The sequence below is a fragment of the Pinus tabuliformis genome, chromosome 8 (assembly GCF_031772625.1).
Source record: "Pinus tabuliformis cultivar Carrire ecotype Pingquan chromosome 8, CPIR1, whole genome shotgun sequence".
In the NCBI taxonomy this organism is placed as follows: domain Eukaryota; kingdom Viridiplantae; phylum Streptophyta; class Pinopsida; order Pinales; family Pinaceae; genus Pinus; species Pinus tabuliformis.
This window is the reverse complement of record NC_142294.1, coordinates 1,879,247,581-1,879,253,454: the sequence shown is the minus strand read 5'-3', so window position 1 is coordinate 1,879,253,454 and position 5,874 is coordinate 1,879,247,581. Positions and strand designations below refer to the sequence as shown.

The following is a 5,874-nucleotide window of genomic DNA, read 5'->3' as shown; positions in this document are numbered from 1 at the left end:
GCTTCAGATGATGCCTTGTATATATGCCCCTTTCAAAATTCCCGCTTATGTTTCAAAACCAGTTGACTGATATTAGATTGTTTAGCTTCAGCAGTTTCGTAGCGCGCTACGAAACTGCTGAGCTTTAGTCATCACCTTCAGTAGTTTCATAGCGCGCTACGAAACTGCTGAGTTGTTTCAAAAATCAAAGTTTCAACCCAAAACTTTGCTATTTGAGCACTTTGTTGTTTAAACATTCTTTCAACTGTTCCAAGACCTTTCAAAACTGAATGGGAATGTTTGAAAAGATTATATCAACACTGGGCAGCACAACACCGGTCAGCACAACACCGGTCTTTCTGCGCACGAAGTAGCGATCCAAATATAAAATATTTTGAAGGCACTTTTGAAGGCACTTTTGGTTATCTCTTGTTAAAATACTTTGAAGGCACTTTTGGTTATCTCTTGTTTACATGGTTGTGATGTTTTGAAAAACCTTTTGAACAAGCAACATGATGAAGCAAGAGGTGATGAACAAAAACCAAATTAAATTTAGAACCAAATGGTTGGTATCTATAATAAGCATCAAAAAACACACTTCATGATACATGTAAGGTTGCACAACTTAAAAAACCATGAAAACTAACTAAATTGTAATTTCTTTATTATTATTATTAGAAAAGGAATTCATATATAAACTAAACATATATAAATTGAACAAAAACATGGATTAATATTTTTAATTAAGGAGATTTACTCCTACTGTACCATGAAAGTTCTTAACGTGTAGAAATAAATTTTTTCAATGTCATAAGTCAATGCTATGACTTATCAATACCACATAAAAATTCATAAGTCATTTACTTCATATGGGAGTTATTTATATGACTTTATTTTTAAACGATAGAATTACTTTAAAGACAAAAGATTGATTATGTGATTTTGCCGAAGACTATCTTAACAATGTTATGGATCACAGAAGTCTAAATTCCTTAATAAATATGAACCATTAATATAAAATAAAAAATATTAAATATAAAAGAAAAATAAATTAAATTCTATTTAAATAGTGTATGCTATTTTTTTTTTCAAATAATTGATTGAATAGTATGACAAAACAAAACAAAACAAGGGAAACCATTCTGCATAACCGTCGGCCAAAAGGTATTATATTGACCCCGTGTCCTATAAATTCAATTCAATTCAGCATGCAATTTTAGAGTTTGTGATCACCGGTTAAACATACATTGATAGTAAAGTGGTGATGCGAGAGATCTTGTACTCGCTTTGTCGCAACTCCCAACTCGTGAAATAATATTGTTATTGTGTGGAGGCACAGAGTGGAAATCTCTAATGGCGGGCAAGTCGAAGTCGAAGTCGAAGAAATCGAATAAAGAAGAGAAGGTCACGCAGAAGAATGAAGAGATTATATTGAAGCTGGCGGCGGAGGAAGGGAAGATAGAGTGGGAGGAAGGACAAGCTTTGATCTCAAGAGGTTTGGGAAACTTGAGAAAAAGAGTAGAAGGCAACTTTAAGAAGGATGAATTATTTTTCTCCTATGAGGAGTTTATGGAGGTTTATTTGACTATTTGCCAACTGTGTTTTCAAGGCCACCATCAGCAAGGAAGTCGTTTGAACTATACATATCTTTGGTGGTTTTACCGGCATTGAGTAAACAAGAGGGTGGTGATGGTGAGTTCATTTGTAGGGAATTTGAAAAACGTTGGGAAAATTACAAGATCATGGTCCAATGCATGTCACACATGTTCTCTCATTTGGATCGCTACTTCGTGCGCAGAAAGACCGGTGTTGTGCTGCCCAGTCTCAGAGCAGTTGCGTTGCTCTGCTTCCGTGAGCTTGTGTATGATCACGTACGGGTGGATGTGAAGAATGGCGTGTTGGATTTGATAAATCGAGAGCGCGAGGGAGAGAAGATTGGCATGGCTTTGGTGAAACACGTTGTGAACGTTTTCTTGGAAATTGGTAATGGTAATGGTATGGACTCGTACAAGAATCATTTTGAAAAGCCCATTTTTGAAGATACTGCAACTTACTATGCTCGAAAGGCAGCTTTATGGATTGTACAGGAATCCTTGTCCCAATATATGCTAAAAGTTGAAGAGTGTCTGAAACATGAGAAGCACAAAGTTGCCCCTTATTTGCACTCCAGCAGCGAGCACAACTTAATGGAGATAGTAGAATATGAACTCCTCTTCCGCTATGAAACTCAACTTTTGGAAAAACAGGATTCTTGTTGCCGTGTGTTGTTTAGGGATGACAAGAAAGACGACCTTTCCAGGATGTATAGGTTGTTTGGTAAGATACGCCAGGGTTTGGAACCAGTGGCATGTATTTTAAAAGAACATGTAACTACCGAAGCAATAGCATTGATTAAATGGGCAGAGGATGCTGGGAATGATAAGCATGAATATGTGCCCAAACTTATTGAAATCCATGGCAAGTATAAGAGTTATGTAGAGCATGAATTTCAAAAGCATAAGCTTATTCTTCTGGCTTTCAGGGAAGCATTTTCTGTAATGTTTGATAAAAGAGTGGGAGGAAGCACGAGTGCAGAGTTGTTGGCAGAATTTTGTGATAGTGTACTCAGGAAACCAAAACTGATGGACGATCATATTGAGAGCATTTTCCAAAAAATCGGAGAACTTGTTTATTACGTTACGGATAAAGATTTATTTGCAGAATCTTGCAACAAGAAATTAGCCAAGAGATTATTGTTCGACAGGAGAATGGATATTGATCATGAACAGAACATACTGTCCGAGTTGAAGAAGGAGTGTGGTACTCTGTTGACATCAAAGATGCAGGGCATGCTAAATGATTTCGCTGCTTCAAAGGAAATTCAAGCTAGTTTTACGGCAAATTCAAATACCAAGCTTACAATATCTTTGGGTGTTAAAGTGTTGAATACCGCAGTCTGGCCAAAATACAAGTATTCTAAACTTAATATACCTTCAGAAATGTTCAGATGCGTTGAGGCCTTCAACGAATTTTATCATGAAATCCATAAGGGCCGTCAACTTACATGGATATATTCTTTGGGGACATGCGACATCATTTCCAGATTTGATATTAAGACAATAGAAATAACGGGTTCAACATGTCAGGCAGTTGTGTTATTGTTATTCAATGATGCTGGACAATTGAGTTATCAAGAAATCCAATCTCAATTAAATTTAGAAGAGGAAGAGGTTGCCGCACTGTTACATTCCCTTGCATGCGGAAAGTATAATATTCTGCTGAAGAATCCAGTGAACAAATCCATATCATCAGGGGACCATTTTGAATTCAATCCCAAATTTACACACAAATTGACAAAGATTAAGATTCCACTTCCACAACTAGTGGATGTGCAGGAAAAGAAAGTTACTGAAGTTGTCAAGCAGGAAAGGGGATACGTTATCGACTGTGTCATTGCGAGCATCATGAAAGCCAGAAAAGTCTTATCTCAGCAACAACTAATCAGTGAATGCGTTGAGCAACTTCAGAAGATATTCAAGCCAGAAATTAAATGCATAAAGAAGAGAATTAACGAATTGATAACCAGGGAAATTTTGGAATGGGACGAAGAGGATTCCACTGTATTAACATATGTGGCCTAGAACATGTACTTCATTCGTTGAAAACAATATTTATTTTTTCATTTTAATTATTACTCACTTCCAATTTTGTTGTTGTCCTCAAATGTCATTTCCTTCTTCCATTTTTTGATGCTGTATGTATGTTTTCTTTTTGAGTATCTCGCAAGCTAATCTTAACACACCATAGATGGTTTGTTATCAGATCATTTGTACATGATTATTTTATGTATGTTTTACAACCGAACACTTTATCTGATTTCTGATAACATAACTTGCTTCAAATCTTTGCATGATTATAAACAAAACTAAGCTATTTAAGAGTGTAGCATAGTAAGTTTTTTAAATAATATTTTTTTGTTAAATAATGAATCCATATAGGTGAGGATAGTTTTTAGATAGGAGGAATGATCTCTTGTAGAGTTCACTAAAACTCTACAACAGGTCATTCCTCCTATCTAAATAATATTTTATTGTTTAAATAATTTTTTCATGGCTAAAATTTTTATTTTTTATTTAGTAGTTAAATTAACTATTTCTCTATTTTTTAACAAAATTGAGTGAGTGATAATTTCATTTAATTTTAAATGTTCTAAAATACAATTGAATTAAAACCAATCTAGATATATCATGCCCAATGAGGGATCAAATTCCTAGAGGTGTAAACATTTTCTCAAATTGTACACTCCAAAAGGTAGGCTTGCACCTCTAGGGATTTGATCCCTTGTGCATGATAGATTTGGAATTAGATGGATCTTGGTTGCTTTGAGCTTAAGACAACAATGTCTTTGTTCTTGCCTTGAATGATTTTTATGTGTGTGTTTGGATTCTAATGTTTGTGAATGTTCTAGTGGTTGGCTAAATTTTTATGTGTATGTAGTTGTTTATTAGTAATTAATTGGTGATTAAGAAGAGATACAATCTTGTCAATAGTTTGCAGGAGGATTGATACTACACATCTATTTCATTTAATTTTAGGTATCACAACTTTTGACAATTAATTAATTTTAATAGTGAAGATAGAGAGACAAAGAAGGGTAAGAGAGAGATGATACACAAAGAGGGATAGGGAGAGAGAGAAGGAGACAAAAAGCTCGAGGGGGGGGGGGGGGGCGTGGCTGAGATAGAGAGACAAAGAAGGAGAGATGGAGGAGGGGATGTTTATGTAATTATATATTAGTAATTAGTTCATGATTAAGAAGGGAGACAATTGTGTCAAATACTGCAAGAAATATTCTATATTTCCCTCCATCTCTCCTTCCTTGTCTCTGTATCTCACCCTCTCAAACATGCATGCTTTCTCTCTCTCTCTCTCCCATCTATGTCTCTATCTCCCTCCACCTCTCTTTAATCCATATATGTCACCCGCAAAACATACACACTCTTTCTCGATATCTATCTATCTCTCCTTCCATCTTCTTCTCTCTCTCTTTCTCTCTCTTTCTCTCTCCATTTTCTCCCTCTCCCCCTCTTCTATTTGTCTTCCTCCTACTCTCATTTATCCCTCTCCATCTCCCTTAGCACTTCCCACCTCCCTCTCTCTCTCTCTCTCCACATTTCTCTGTCTCTATGTCTTTATTCTCATGTCCCTCTCATTCACCCTTCCTCTCTCCTCTCTCTCACGTCCTCACTATCTTCATCTCTCCTCATTTTTCTCTCACCTCACTTTGTCTCTACCCCTCATCTTATCTCTCTCTCTTTTCCCTTGTCACTCTCCCTCCCTATCTCTCTCCAATTTTCTCTCTTTATGCATTTATTCTTCCCACCCTCTCTTTCCCTCAAACTCCTTCTCCCTATCCCTCCCTCTCTTTCCTTCCAACTCCTTCTACCTATCCCTCCCCCCCTCTCCTCCCTCAAGTTCTCTCTCCCTTTCTCTCACTCCCTCTATCCCTCCACCTCTATCAATCTATGTCTTTGTTCTTCCCTTCCACATATATCTGGAGTTAATATATATCATGATATATAAATATATATTATAATATAACAAATTTAATATTGTGTTAATCAAAATTTATTAAATTTTAATAGATTAATATTAAATGTATTCGTACTAATATTAAATTTAATAATAATATTAACATGAATATAATATAATATATTCATACTATTATTGAATTTAATAATAACGTTAACATGAATATAAATATTCGTATTTCCATGTTTGGTTCTTTGCTTTTACAATGATGGATTGGACATAAAGGAAAAAAATAAATTAATTTGCATAATGAAAAATTAGGACAACATGAAATCAATATTTGAGAGTAGGGGTTCTTGAAATGTTGCATTTGATTACAAGATG

At 35.4% G+C, this 5,874-nt stretch overlaps 1 pseudogene; it reads left to right on the top strand.

The window, feature by feature from the left end:
- The first annotated feature begins 1,332 nt into the window (after positions 1 to 1,332).
- Positions 1,333 to 3,599, top strand: LOC149243889 (cullin-1 pseudogene; annotated as a pseudogene).
- The last annotated feature ends 2,275 nt before the right edge of the window (positions 3,600 to 5,874 follow it).